At 52.0% G+C, this 14717-nt stretch overlaps 1 protein-coding gene across 3 annotated transcripts in view; it reads right to left on the bottom strand.

Moving 5' to 3' along the window:
• Positions 1-12032: 12032 nt before the first annotated feature.
• AOPEP (aminopeptidase O (putative)) overlaps positions 12033-14717 on the bottom strand; it is a 502851-nt gene continuing 500166 nt past the window's right edge. For all 3 annotated transcript variants that reach the window (XM_075549788.1, XM_075549790.1, XM_075549789.1), the window contains one exon: positions 12033-14106. The gene's annotated coding sequence lies outside the window, so the exon portion shown is untranslated. The remainder of the gene's footprint in view (positions 14107-14717) is intronic.

Below are 14717 nucleotides of genomic sequence, written 5' to 3'. Positions count from 1 at the left end.
CGCATTTCTCACAAGATAATGGACCCATGTGCGTCAGCCAGGTTGCTTGTCTGTCAGCAGTGGAAGCTGAGATGGTGTGAGGAAGGTTAAAAGGAACAGATCAAAGGATATTTCAGAGTCGCAGAATCACAAGATAGGCAAGACTTAGTGCTAGCCAGCTGCAACAACGGCCCAAACCACACTGCAGCCTGGGCTGAAGAAACCACCTGCCGTTGCCATGGCCCCTGAATCGTGGCTATTACAGCTGAGGACCATGACACTCACTCTGACAGTGTCTGGGCCTCTGTGAGCGAGAGCTGCTTCTGCATCCCACTCCTCCGAAGCCTCAGTCCAACCCCCGCTGGGTGCGTCTGATGGGTGGAGCCCAGATCATGCACTTGCACCTTACCTGCCAGGGAAGCCAGGAAATTGAGGATCCAGCTTGCGCAGCTCCTGCTATGTTGCTGGAGGCGCCAGATACTACCACAGGTGTCACTCAAAAAGAAGAGGCGGAGTTACTGAGAAGCTGAAGGAAATAAAGAAATGCCCACAATACCATATATCAGCTAGTGCCCAAGGCTGTTTTAGAGCACCTCCAGAGGCTGAGGCCTGTGAAACAGTGCGCCACTCATCAATAGAGCAACAAAGGACAGGTAGACCCTTGACCAAAAGTCATTTGGTAGCCATCTGCCGGGTTTTCTTAAAGGTGGCACTATGAACTTGTCATTACACAGACAAGATCATTGTTGAGTGTGGGCCTAACCTGTAGCAGCATGCCTGGCCACAGATGCCAACAGGGCCTCACCACCCATGTCATGACTATGAAAAATGCCTCTCCCGACAAACTCACTGCCATCTCACTGTGATACCCACTTCGAGCAACCTTGTAGGGCAGAGTAGATTTTGCCTCTGGATTTTCAAGACTGTACGTCTTGACAGGTGTAGAAAGCCTTCCCTGTCTCAGAACTTCCCTGTCACTCACAGGGCTTGAACTGGAGACCTTGTGGTTAGCAGCCCAGTGCATAACCTGGAAAGACATCCTGGATGGAAACACTAACTTTTATCAAGGCATCAACTAGACTTACTATAACCCTAGTAAGAGAGTTAGACCATCCGATTCTGAAATTTATATGGAGAACTATGCATTTATAGATAATCGAGAAGCTTCTGAAAGTGAGGTGCAACAGAGTAATGAAACATACTACATATTGCAACAGTTTGGTACTATGCAGAAATAGACCAGTTCAAAAGGCCAGAGAGAGTGGTCCTGTCAGGGCTGCTGGAATCTCTTGCGACTATAGTGAATTGTCAGGGCCAGCAGAGCCCCGCAGGGGTCCCCTTGTGCTGTGACTCAACATGCCCAATGGTTTCACCCCATGCGGACCTCTTGCTGTGAGTGCCCTCCTCGTGCTCCCCCTGCCTGCGCTCCACAAACCGCCTCAAGGCACAAGCCCAAACCTCTTCTGAACCAGACTACAATCCCTCAGGCAGCTAACTCCACCCACACCGATGGCCACTGAGTGTGGTGAGGCAACACACCAGAAGCAGCTGCTATCAACACCCCCTAACTCCCTACCCGTTTGCGCCTGTCAGTTAATGGTAACATCGTTTGCTCAGTGACTTCGACCAAATGCTGCAGCCGGTCCTCATTCCGTTCTTTCTCACACCCCCATCCGATCCGTGAGCACATTCCAGAACGTGGCACATCTCATCTGCCCCGCTGTCACCTTGGTCGTAGACTCTGTCATGCCCTACCTCAACGGCTATCTCTGGCTTCCTCGTGGTCTCCCTGCTTCGGACCTTGTCCCCCAGCCTCCACTCAGGCCCCATGACTGTTCAAGACACACAACTTTCTCTCCGGTCAGAATAAAACCCAATGTTGTTCACACACGCTTTTGGCTTTCTGGTCGTTACAGCATTTCGTGTCAACTTGAAGATGTGAAAGCGTAGGGGTGGGATCTGGTCTGTCAATCAGTTAGTGCCTCCTTGTTGGTGTGACCTTCTCTTGAGGAGGGACCTGGGAACCTCCCCTCTCTCTCTGTCGTCATCTTCATCTTCCTTTTGACACAACACAGACCTGCGCGAGCCCAGGATGGAGTCACTGCCGCTGGATCCACATGACTCCCCATCCACCGGCCTGTGATCTCCCTGCAGTCTGCATCACTGAACATGGTTGCGCGTGTCTGAAGAGGGACTGACGGACTAGTATTGGACGTAAGGACTTGATCTGGCCGGGGCTGGGATGTCTGCTTGATAGATAACTACTTCTTGATATAAAGCTCTCTCTTAAACATAGATGAGTGTTTCTTTAGTCAGCCCAGCCTAACACAGGCTTTATTTGATAGTTGCTACAATCCAATCCCGTCTCACCACCCCCACCTGCTTCAGCCCCCAGACCCTCTGGAAGTTACTCAAACACGTAACACAACTCAACCGTAGAGCCTTTGCTGGGTCTGGTCTGAAACACTCCAGATATGTACCACCTTTCCCTCCTCAGATGTTACCACCTGCACCAGGTCTCCCCTGTGAACAACGATGAAAAACTAACTCCAGGATGCCAGCCGCGAACCCCGCTTTCCTTCAGCATTTTCCATAACATTTACCACTTTCTGAAATGCTAGATAATTTACTCCATTAGTATGTTTACTCTTTATTGCCATCTCCTCCATGTGTGTCTGAGATCATTCCAGGCATAGACTACTCCCTGCCACCAAGGCAAAGCCAACTCATGGCAACGCAATGGGACTGGGTAGAACGGCCCTGTGAGTTTCTGAGACTGTAGCTCTTCATGGGAGTGGAAAGCCTCATCTGTCTCTCGGAGAAGCTAGTGATTTCAAACTGGTGACCTTGTGAATCATAGTACAACACGTAACCACTATGGCACCAGACATAGACTAGGTGCTCAATAAATTGTGGAATAAATATGCCAGGAATTTAGTGTGTTCACATGATAGAGAAATTTCCGTGAAAGAGATGATGTTGGGGGTGGGGATGGGAGCTGGGTCTTTATTTTTTTAAACCAAAATAAAGATGAAAAATTAACCCTCCAATTCTCCTTCATGTCAGTCCCTGAAGTGTGCTCTTTGGAGCTCTGCCTTGTCTTCAGAAGATCCTAGCAGTTTTCCTCCTTAGGAAGAGGAGGAGGAAGGTCCTTAAAAAGGCCACTGACCTTCTTCTGCGAAGATGGTGTAGTACTTGGATATTTAAATTTTTACTTTACGAAATGAAAATGTTCCTAATCTCAAAATGTAAAAATTATAATTTCCTGGTGTTTTACTTTTTTTTTTTGGTGTTTTACTTTTAAGAACACTTTGCTCGTTGTTTAGTTTACAGCTTTTCACATAACCCTGTTTCCATAGCCCTGCCCTTCCTGCCCACAGCCCCACATCCTTGCCTGGTGTCCACAAGTCCAAGGCCTCTGAGGTTCAGTGCTTTGGACAACGCTTCCCTAGTGGGGGGGGGGGCCGGCAGGAGGGGTTAGCTGCAGAGTGTGGGGGTGGGGGTGGGGGTGGGTGGGCATGTGCATGCGCGCGCCCACGCTTCAGCTGTGCCCACTGCCCTTACAACACTCAGAAGCCACAGAAGAAAAGATGTGTAAAACTGGCGAAACTGAAACTTTAAAAACAACAAAATCAAAACATCAACAAACCAGGGGACATATTTCAACACACATCAAAGAGCTTGCTTTTCGAATCTGTCAGGCTTTTCTGCCAGGCAACATGAAAAAGACCATCAACGGGCACAGCTCGTGGGCAAGTGGCAGGGACATCATTGTACGAGAGCTTCACACCCCGGGTGCTGGGCAGTCTGAGCGTTGGGTCCTTCCCCATGTAAACGTCTGCATGTGAATTCTAGAATTCGTGTTGACTTTGAAAGCTGTGTGTTCCAACAGTTGTTCCGCTAACCTTTGTGAGCAGTGATTGAAGGAGAGGCCTTCTTAGGTGCAGCTAGTGATCGCTTCCCACCTGAAGGCAAGCTGAGGGACTGCAGCCAGACCCACGGGAACTGAGTCCGATGGGCGAAGGGGCCAGCCCGCTGCCACGTCCACCGCACGGAGACCAGGAGAGCCCAAAGGTGCCCGACGGCTACCACAGCCGACGGGTCTAATAGGGAGCCCGCGGCGGCGCACTCGTTCCTCGCTGGGCTGCTAACGCAAGGTGGGCAGTTGGCACCCACCGGCAGCTCCTCAGCAGAAAGACAGGGCTTTCGACTCCTGTGAAGTCACCGTCTCGGACCGTTTGGCATGGACTCCAGGGCAGAGAGGTGGAAGCAGAGCGGAGAGTTTGTCCCAACACCTCCGCTGTAACTGTGTTTCCTGGGGCAGACAAGGTGGCTTCAAACACTTGTGGAAAACGGAACTGAAAGGGAATGGGCTTTTGCCTTGCACTTTCTGAAGCCCCTTCGTACACTTAGGCTACCTGTCTTGGCTGGGACAGAGACACAAGAACCCCGGGACCGGGATGGGCCAAGGAGGGACTAGATGAAACCGCAGAGGAAGACTTATTTTTAGCTTAGATATTTTTTATCGTTTTCTGTGCATCTGATCTGGGCAAAAACACCGTATTAGAACCAGGCCCGCAGCCGCGGCGCTGTGAGTTCGCCCCGGAGAGGCAGCGTGGAGGCACAGGGCCTGCCTGACCAGCCCCGGACGCGGATTTCCCTAGACAAGGACCGGCTCATTATGGTGGGACCCCGGCCCTCCGAGAGGCGGAGGCGCCTGAGCTTCTTAAGCACGTCGGAAGATTTGCAAAGATTTGCAAAGCAGGACGGGCGCAGACTGGCTGCCGCCCCCCCCTCCCCCCAGGTGCCCTCATACCTCTCTCCCGCTTAGCTTTCTCACTGGATCGTTTCACCTATTAAAGCAGGTAAAACGGTGCACCTGCCAATCTCCTCCCCCCTTAGATACCTACCTTTTCTTGAGGATCAGGAACATGCATCTGTACCATCCTTTCATCCAATGCTAAAACTGACATTTATTCTCTTTCTTCCCATAACTCACCATGTTTCTCTTGCGTCGCCCTCCTTGTGCTAGGTCCCGTGGACACTGAATGCTGACGCCGTGTCGATTGCGGCCCCAGGGCAGCGGCCTGTGTGAGAGGGTCCTGGCCCGTGCAGTTGAAACCGTGCTCTGATTAGAGGCCAGTGCCTTCCCTCGGGTATTTGGGGCGCACACTTCTATTTTCAGAAGCCTGTTCTACCTGCTCTCCTGGGACAGCAGGCGAACCTGAGGCTCTGGGCAGTTCAGTTCCGGTCACCACAGGGGTCTGATGGGCTGAGGCCACTCCCCCACCCGTCGGGGAGGAGCAGGGGGCTCAGTCTAAGCGGCAGAGCACCCCCCCCCCCCCCCGACAGCCTCTGAGGCCCCCGACAGAGCCGTGGAGGGGCTGTCTGGAAGGTGCCTCGTGCTCACCTGGGCAGCTGGGCGGAATCAGCCCGTGGGGGAGCCTGAGAGCCAGCTGAGACTGTCATTCTGGTGCCTTCAGCTTGAACATCAGCGACTCTGGGGAGGCGGGGCCAGGGGAGGAGGCGTGACTTCCATCCCCTAAGTCCCTGTTATCTCAAAGGGACCGGGTGGGTTTTAGTTTTTATTTTTAGTGGCCAGATGTTTTTGTGAGCTGCCCGGCACAGATGGAAGGGAGTGTGTGACTGGAGAGACCTTCATCTGCATTTCCGTGGCCAGCCCTACATTGCGCACACATGCACACACATGGGTTTCTGCCGTCGTTATAGACTCCCAGAGATGATCGTGAATCCCAGCCCCATTTCTCCCCGGGGCCTAGGTGAGAATGAGGGGGCTCAGCGCAGACAGTCGGGGTCTGGGATGTGCCTCCCAGGGCCCGGCTTGTCTGGTCAGGCCTCTGGATGTTGGTACTCTCTGGCCGCTTCCTCCCCACCCCCAGCCCTGTTCACACCATCGGGTCATCACCAGAAAAATGCCTATTAGCCAATTCATCTTCTGGGCAACAAGGAGGGCGAGAAAGCTTCTACAAAACCCTGCCCTGGTGTAGAACTCCGGCTTCTCCGCTCCATCTTGTAAACCTCCAGGGCCGGGGCAGGGAGCCCTGAGGTTCAGCGTTCATGGCCCTCCGTGAGCATGGTTTCTGGGAACGGCCTTGCAAGGCCCAGGCAGTCCTTTAAACTCAAGAGGCCCCTCAGGCTCCAACCTCACCACACCCGAGCAGACCCTCCAGGACTCTTATTAGAAGTTGAATTATGTCCCCCCTGAAAATGCTCCAGCCCTGTAAATGGAAGCCTTCCTGGTGCAGCGGTCCGTGCCGGGGCGCACTGACAGGGCAGCTGCCGGAACCTGCGGCGGCGCCTCCAGGACTCTGCTGCACAGATGAACCTTGGGGACCTTTGGGCGGTTCTACTCTGTCCTGTAGCATCACTGTGGGTCAGACAGCCTCCAGGGCAATGGGTATATAGATTTCTTTTGAGGGTTTACACCTATACATATGACCCTATTTTCTGTTATGTCGATAAGGTAAGGTTTAGGTTTATAAAAAACCTCACTGACGTGGAGTTGCTGCGTGGGACTCAGTGAGCCTATAGGACAGGGCGGAACTGCACCTGGGGGTCTCCGGACGGTCACCTCTTTTTCCTATTGGGACCTAATCCAGACAACATAGCATCCACAGTTCAATCATTTTTAGCAGTGTCGGACAATCGCTGCCACCGCCAGTTTTCCTGTCTTCCTTGTACTTCTTGATTTCAGCTCCCCTTTACCACCACCCCCACCTCCCCAGCCATACCCCTCCGTAATTTCAGCTATTGTCTCTACAGACGCTTCCATCCTGGGTCTCATATACCGTAAAACCTAGACAAATACGTAACAGTCAAGGCGGCTCCCAACAATGACAAAATAATAAAAGTAAAGCCCAATAGGAAAGCACACACACACAGAGAAAACATTAAAACAAGCACAAAGTATCAAAATGGAGATCAAATGACAAGGCTGTAACCATTCAAGTCAGATTGATCATTTAATCTACTATCATCATCTCCCCGACTCTCGGATCACCAGGTTATCCCCATCCCTCTGGATGGTGAGAGGGCCTGCAAGTGTTTTGGGGTCCACTGTCATCCAGTTTTCTGCACACCAGAATCTCACAACTTGTGCTGATTCTGTTCCCTCCTTTGTGTTTGGATTATATAGTTTCCAATCTTGGATCACTGGCATTGCTGTTGTGCGCCTTCCCTGTGGACCTAGTTGAGGTCTCACTTAGATGGTGGCCTATCGGAAAACACGGCTCTAAGACTCCAGACACTATTCTGATAGCTGGGCACCATTTAATAATTTCTTGACCACACTTCCCAATAGCACCATATCGTCGGTGTTTCCTTCATGAGGGTGAGCACTGAGCAGGGCCATGTGGTAAGAACTAATTGCTCTTAGATTGGAGCTAGGATCAAGTGCGATCCCCAAATCCATTTCCGAATCTGTTTTTTATCTGCCTCTGGTTCACCTTAGAAACATCCTTGTTGATTTATGGAAGAGAATCTTATCAATCATCTCCTTGGAGCCAAAGAACCGTCTGTTTATAGTGTTACTGGTTTAGCTCATGCTAATGCTTTCAAATACTACTGAGAAAGGGAGATTGAAGTATACACCGCAATGCATGGATCACTGGCACGCACAGAATAAGCCCACGGGTACTATTCGCACAAACCATGGGGCACTGAAGGACTGAGCTAGTCTCCCTCTGGCAATTCGAATGTTTGCTATCACTGTCTTCTGATTCTTTCCACGCCCTTAGTTTCGGTCTAAGTCCTCGAGTTACAAGTGTGTTTGAGGTACAGGTGTGTTCACATAGCGGGGCTTCCACATCACATTCCTGTTGTCTGACCTTGGCGGTGTAGTGGTTACGCATTGGGCTGCAGTCTGCATGGTCAGAGTTCAAACCCACCAGCAGCTCTGTGGGACAATGGCTGGACTTGTGCCCGCACAGACAGCTAGTCTCAGAAACTGTCCTGCAGAGGGTCCCGATGAATCAGCAGTGAACTCGCTTGGCAGCAAGTTTGGTTATTGGTTTACACGCCCTGAAGGTCCAGGGTTCAATGCCCCAGTGTTCTGTGGCACATGGCCGGGTCCTCAGGAGGCGTGTCCAGAACTCGGACCACTGTGGCCTCTAACATTTTTTAAATGTTTTTTTAAGAGTCTTACTGGTATTTAATCCAGATATCACACAACTGAATTGTTCTACCATGACAGGAAGAGTTGTACAATCACCAACACAATCAATTTTAGAACGCTTTCTCCCCCATCCCATGGTTAAATCACTTTTAAATTGAGTTGTGTAATCACCATCAGTTCTAGTGAGTGCTCCCTCCACCCTCACACATACATTGTTTGCTCCCACAATCCCCTCACCATCCTCCCAATCTCCCACCTCCCACCCCTGCCTCCCCTATACACCCTGGCATCAATTATCCCTAAGCCTCTACTCCCGTGCTTCGCAAATTGGAAAACCCAGCAGAAACAGTGAGAAACAAAATAATAAAGTGTAAAGGATAAAATGCTCCTAATTCAGAGATAAAAGCACAAAGAGCGGGTGAGGCAGAAAAGGCCACCGGGACCGACCCGTGAGAGGCCAGGGAAGACATTTTTGTCACAGAACAAGGAAGTCACACTCGCAGGTGAAGAATCTCATGGGGCTCTGCCAGCAGCAGCATCAGGCCAGGTACTCTGCAGATGGGTTTGGGGCTCCCTCTGTCCTTCACAGCCATCTACAAATTAGGCTCTGGCACTTTTCCCTTTGTCATATTTGAATTTGGCTACTGTTGTCTTTGGATCACACAAGCTGGTGAGCTTCTTCTATATTGGCCTATAACTCTTTAGAGGAGTAGAAAGCCCAGTCTTTCTCCCAAGGAGTAGTCGGCTAGTAGTTTCGAACTGCTGACCTTGCAGTTAGCAGCCCAATGTTGCTATACTACACCACCAGGGTTCTTATCTACTAGTACGGTGGATTCTGAGTCCACCCACTTGCGTTAGAAAAGCAGTAGACAGACACTTTCCTGGGCAGAAGCAGATGTCATGTGAGGGCTGTGCCCACGTCTAAGATCCTCAAGGAGCCTAGGAGCACCATGAGCTACCCACAGAGAAGCCATTGATATGCCAAGGCCCTGCTCAGACTTTCTCTAGGGTGGTGAAGCCAGTTTTTTGGTCTGACAGTCACTCGCTAAGAGGGGGGGGGGAAGATTCTGTCCCAGCAGCACCAGGAAAGGGAGTTATCCTTGGACAGACACCCCCGGCTATCACTTCTAAGGCCCCAGGCTCGGGTTTGAGCAGTGCCGGCACCTGTGTATGGGGCATCATGGTTGAGCCTGGCACTCGGAGTGCACCACCCCATGGCCTTCTATTGCCCAAGGTGGCTCAGCCAATATGCACAGGGGAAGGAATGTTCAGAGGGTGTCTAACACTGGATTTCCATCCTCTGGTACACCGCCTGGGGCCACACCCCAGCCTTTTCAGTGGCCCTGCCCCATGGACTCTGAGGGGCTCATTAAGCGAGGAGTACAGAGGAAGTCTCCGAACCTGAGGTCCTAGTCCACTGGGCACAGACCTCGTGGGCACCCCAAAAGCAGCGAATAAAAGGACGCCACAATCGCGCAGCCTCCCTGCTACGAACCCGGAACCAGACTCTGTAGAATGAGTGGCTCTGCCACCAAGGCAGAGCCAGCCACGGCCCAGCAGCTGCCAGGGTGGGTGCAGCCTCAACTACTAGGGAGCTTCATCACATGAAGTAAGTGTGTTTGTTCCACAGTGGCTAGGGAGCAGCTGCCATCTCCCCATGTTCCTGAGGCTCACACAGGGAATGGGGACCCTCTGGGGCTGGACCGCCTATGGGACAGAGGGCATCTGAAGCGGAGCAGCCAAGAGAACCAGCTGTCTTCATGATCGCTAAAGACAGATGTGTGCATAAGCAAATGTGGTGAAGAAAGCTGATGGTGCCAGACTATCAAAAGATATAGCGTCTGGAGTCTTAAAGGCTTGAAGGCAAACAAGCGGCCATCTAGCTCAGAAGCAACAAAGCCCACAGAGAAGAAGCACACAAGCCTGTGTGAACATGAGGTATTGAAGGGATCAGGGAGCAGAACCAAAGAACAAAAACCATCATTGTGTGATCACCTTCCCCACATAAACGCTGAAAACGAATGTGTACATAAGTGTGGTGAAGAAGGCTGATGGTGCCTGGCTATCAAGAGATATAGCGTCTGGGGACTTAAAGGCTTGAGAGTAAACAAGCAGCCATCTAGCCCAGAAGCAACACACCAACATGTGTGATCATGAAGGGACTAGGGGATCAGGTTTCAAGCACCAAAGGCGGGGGGGAGGGGGAGATATAATCATGAATGAGGGGAGTGCGTGATGGGACCCAATGCCCATCTGTAGACAACTGGACATCCCTTGCAGAGGGGTAGTGGGGAGATGAGTCACTCAGGGTTCAGTGCAGCAACAATAAAACTCACCTTTCTCTAGTTCTTAAACGCTTCCTCCCCCACAACTATCATGATCCCAATTCTACCTTGCAAACCTGGTTAGACCAGGGGATGCACAGCGGTACAGACGGGAACTGGAAACACAGGGAATCCAGGACAGATGAACCCCTCAAGACCAGCGGTGAGTGTGGCAATACCGGGAGAGAAGGGGGAGTAGAAAGGGGGAACCGATCACAAGGATCTACATATAACCTCCTCCCTGGGGGGTGGGCAACAGAAAAGTGGGTGAAGGGAGATGCTGGGCAGTGTTAAGATAAAATAATCATCTATAAATTATTAAGGGTTCATGAGGGAGGGGGGAACGGGGAGGAGGGGGTAGGGAAAAACGGAAAATGAGCTGATTCCAGGAACCCAAGTGGAAAGCGAATTTGGAGAATGATGAGGACGAAGTGTGCTTTACACAATTGATGTATGTATGGATTGTGATGAATTGCATGAGCCCCAATAAAATGATTAAACAAAAAAAAAGAACCAGCTGTCTCCTCCTGGCACCTCATCCCCTTGCCCAGGCTTTTAACAGTGAGCACTGATTGCCCTTCCCCCACTACAGCCCCCATTCTAACTGGTTTGAGTGGGACTCCCTGGTGAACCTTTGTAGTCTCAATGGCCTGGGGCAGCCAAGTCATGCTTCCAGAAGCAGGTGACACAGGATGGTCCACATACTAGTGCACTGGAAGTGGGGCAACAGCACTTGCACTTCGTGGGTGACTCTGAGCTGAAGAGCTGTCAAGGGGGAACCCGAGGATAGCTGGCTTCTCCCACCGCCCGGGCAGTGGCCATAGCTCTCCTCTCCTCGCCCAGACAGGGCGACTGCTCACACAAGGCCTCCATGAGCCTCAGCAGTGCACCGAGTTGAATCCCACTCCACACACTGAAAGGCTTTTTGCTTAGCAAGGTGAAGTGTTTTTTCCACCACGTCATTTAGGGAAGTGTCTGCCGCTACCACCGCCGCTTCCTCTTGAGTGCCATGCTAGGATGCAGAGGCCTGTGGAGGCCCCAGTCCCGAGCGCATGCTCAGGATGCTCGCCAGCCTTCTGAGGAGACATCTGAGAGGCAAGCTAGGAGCAGTCCACAGTCCGGAGCCTAGGAGGGCATGGTATCTGGCTGGATCCACCAGCAGGGGGGCAGACATAGTTTGGGGCGGGGCACCTCCAGGCCCATGCTCGTCAATTCCTAAGGAGCATGACCACCCGCCACAAACATGATTGCAAACACAACCCCATCCTGGGACCTTGGCAAAGCTGGACAAGGGGGCGCCGGCATGACGAGGGGCCTGTAGATGAGGCAGCACAGCCTCCTCTTTGCACCCGAGCAAGCAGGTTGAACGGATCACGGGGCTCAGCAGCCGTGACCTCTCCCACCAACTCGGCAGAGCCGCTCTGCCCTAGTGATTTCCAATGAAGACAAAGTCAGCCTCTGTTTTCTTGGGCAAATAAAACCAAGACACCAAAAAAAACAGTTCACCCCCCAGCCTCTTCTCAGAAGCCGGAGGCAACATCGGGAGAAGGCAGGTACCCTTGGGCTGGAGGAGAGACACATGTGTACATACCACAGTGAAGCAAACAGCCTTTATTCTCAGTGTGGACAGAGAAGTGTTGGTATTGTGATAGAAAACTCAAGTTTGCTGCTAGAACATTTCCAATTGTGCAAACCACAATTTCCAAAGCCCACGTAATAGCACAGAGGAATCCTCTAGAACACTTTTCGAATGAAAGCCATTGTTATAACACACTGTTTGAAGGCCGTTTCTTGACGAGCTTTTAATCAAAGTTGTAAAATCTCCATCGTGAAGGCAGGAGCCAGAGTCAGAGAGACCCCGAGGGGCAGGGAAGAATCCTGGTGGCCCTCTAGGACACAAGGAAGCCAGACAAGCCCCAGGAAAATGGGACGAAAAGATCGCGGCCGTTTCCCACGAACAATGTGAAGCCCCCTGTGTGTACACATTCGGTATTCTACTGTAACCCCATGTAAATGCCTGCCGCGTTACCACTGTTAAGTGTACAATTCAGTGACATTACACTGAGCCCTCCCCAGTCACAGGTCTTTTATCTCCCTAACCAGAAATGTGGTCTCCTTAAGCAAACCCACGTTCCTCTTCCTCTGGCTCTACCGTTACCAACCAGGCTGGTCTGCGGAGCTGTGCCTGCTCTAGGCATTTCACGTAAGTGAAGTGGCATCACACAGCGTGTTTGTGGCTGGATGGCTTCACTCCGCATGCTGGTCTTGAGATCCGTGCGGGCTGCGGCAGTTTCTCTTGGCGGCTACCTTGTGTGAGCTCCACTGGAAAGGCGCGAGTGGAGATGTTGCAGGTTTTGTCTGGACCACTGTAATAAAGGGTGCATCGCCACACAGCAAATCACATGAACTTTCGGACCCCAAGTGGGATTGTGGGTTTGGTGCTGGGCTGCTAACTGCAAGGTCAGGAGTTCAAACCTACCAGCTGCTCCTCAGGAGAAAGGTGACTGAGCACGCCCATATGGAAACGCTATACTTGGTCACTTGAGTTGGAGTTGGACTCCCTAACAGTGTTTGAAAAATATGTACCTACAAAAGGTGTGCTTACACCGCACTCTGGCCTCTGGTGATAGCTGGGTTTGCTGTGTGGGTGATTAATCAGGTCGCAGTCTGATTGGAGGACATTTCTCTTGCTCTTTGGTGATCAGAGCAGCATGCTGCTGCTTTAGCCAGCTCTGCCTCACCCTGTGAGCTACACTCCCTGTGGGCCGGGCCAGGTCAGCGCACGCATCGTGTTACTGGAGCTTGAAGCTCCTTCGAGACCTGCTTCGCCACGCTGCTAGTGTACACAGCAACTGAACCTTGAGGCTGGTGCCTGATTTGGACCGCCTGAGAAGCTTAGTTTCTATCATGTCTTTCCTGAGAACTTTAAAAAATAATGTCATGTGTCGGGGGGGGGGGGTGGTGGTAAAGAAAAGGTTCAGATTTTAGAAGACACTGCTCTCACACGAGTGAGGCCATCTTTGAGGAACATCAACCATATCTTGAAAATTACTTAGAACTAGTGAGCTGGAGAAGCAGCACCATCAGAATGGACAAAGCAGACACTTGGTAACAGCTTTTTAAAACAGTAACACATTTAGAAGCAAACAGGAATACAAGAAGGTACACTTCGCCATGAATACCTGCCCCTTTCTAAATATGTACCAGTATTGTAGAAATTCATGTCTCCAACGCTGGAGCTAACCCTGCAGAATCCCTCTGCTGCAAGGCCCCTGGGACGGGGCGTGACAAACACCCACTTGGAGCGCCGTGCTGGGGCAATCAATGGGAAATCTTCAGCAGGTGTTCTGACCTGTCTCCGCGATCTGCAATCATGTACGTGAAGACAATGCCCCAACTCAAAGGAGATCCCGTTTACATGTGGAATCTCAGGATGGCAAGTCCAGGGCGGGGGCCAAGCAGCCACAGCCCCAGGTGTGAGCTAGAGGCGTGGATTTGAAGTGCTTGCTTGAAGCAGCCTCTGGGAAGATGGGGCCATGACAGCAGCGTGGCTGTCGGCTGATGGCTGGAGCAGTGTCACCATCCTTCCTTGACGTCCAGGGTCAGCTCAACCTGCTCCCATCAAGGCTGGGGGTAGACGAATGACGGAGGAGCTCTCTGTCATCTGGCCTGCGGAGGAAACAGCAGTAAAGCGTATTACCCAACTATGACGGAGGAAGTCTTGTAAACGGGGTCTCAGGCAAGCAGTTACCTGTGTGTGTCTTTCCCCGACTCTACTGGACGGGTCAGTGTGGAAGACGAGGCTGCCCAGCCACAGGGCAGGCCGTACAGTCGGACCGCTGCACACAGTTTTGCTCACATACAATATGACACCAAGCGGGCTGTCATCCAGGCTGTGCTTCCAAAGCCTTCCCTCTTTCGGTCTGCATTCGCTCTGCTGGGGACCCACTACGCCAAGGCCCACACTGCTTCTTGCCCCAGAGCATCCATCAGCCCTTGGGTCCCACCCCCGCACCACACGGACACATACAAACTGCACCAGGGAGCCGGCCGGTGGGAGGGCAGTGGGGGGGAGAGCACCAGGGAGAAGGGGGTGGTTCCTGGAGCTGCAGGGTTCAGTCTGTCTCCACGCGCGTGGGTCTGGGCTCCAGGAGCCTCCGGCACTTACAAACGGGAAGTCTTTTTGCTCTAGGGCTCGACTCCTGTTCCTGCTGAACTGAGCCAGTGTGTGAAATGAGAACTGATATCAGCTCAGTAGGCACCGGAGGACGGGTCCAAAT

Source organism: Tenrec ecaudatus, chromosome 5 (assembly GCF_050624435.1).
Source record: "Tenrec ecaudatus isolate mTenEca1 chromosome 5, mTenEca1.hap1, whole genome shotgun sequence".
NCBI classification, from domain to species: Eukaryota; Metazoa; Chordata; class Mammalia; order Afrosoricida; family Tenrecidae; genus Tenrec; species Tenrec ecaudatus.
The sequence above is the reverse complement of the archived record's forward strand: the minus strand, read 5'-3'. Positions and strand labels throughout refer to the sequence as shown.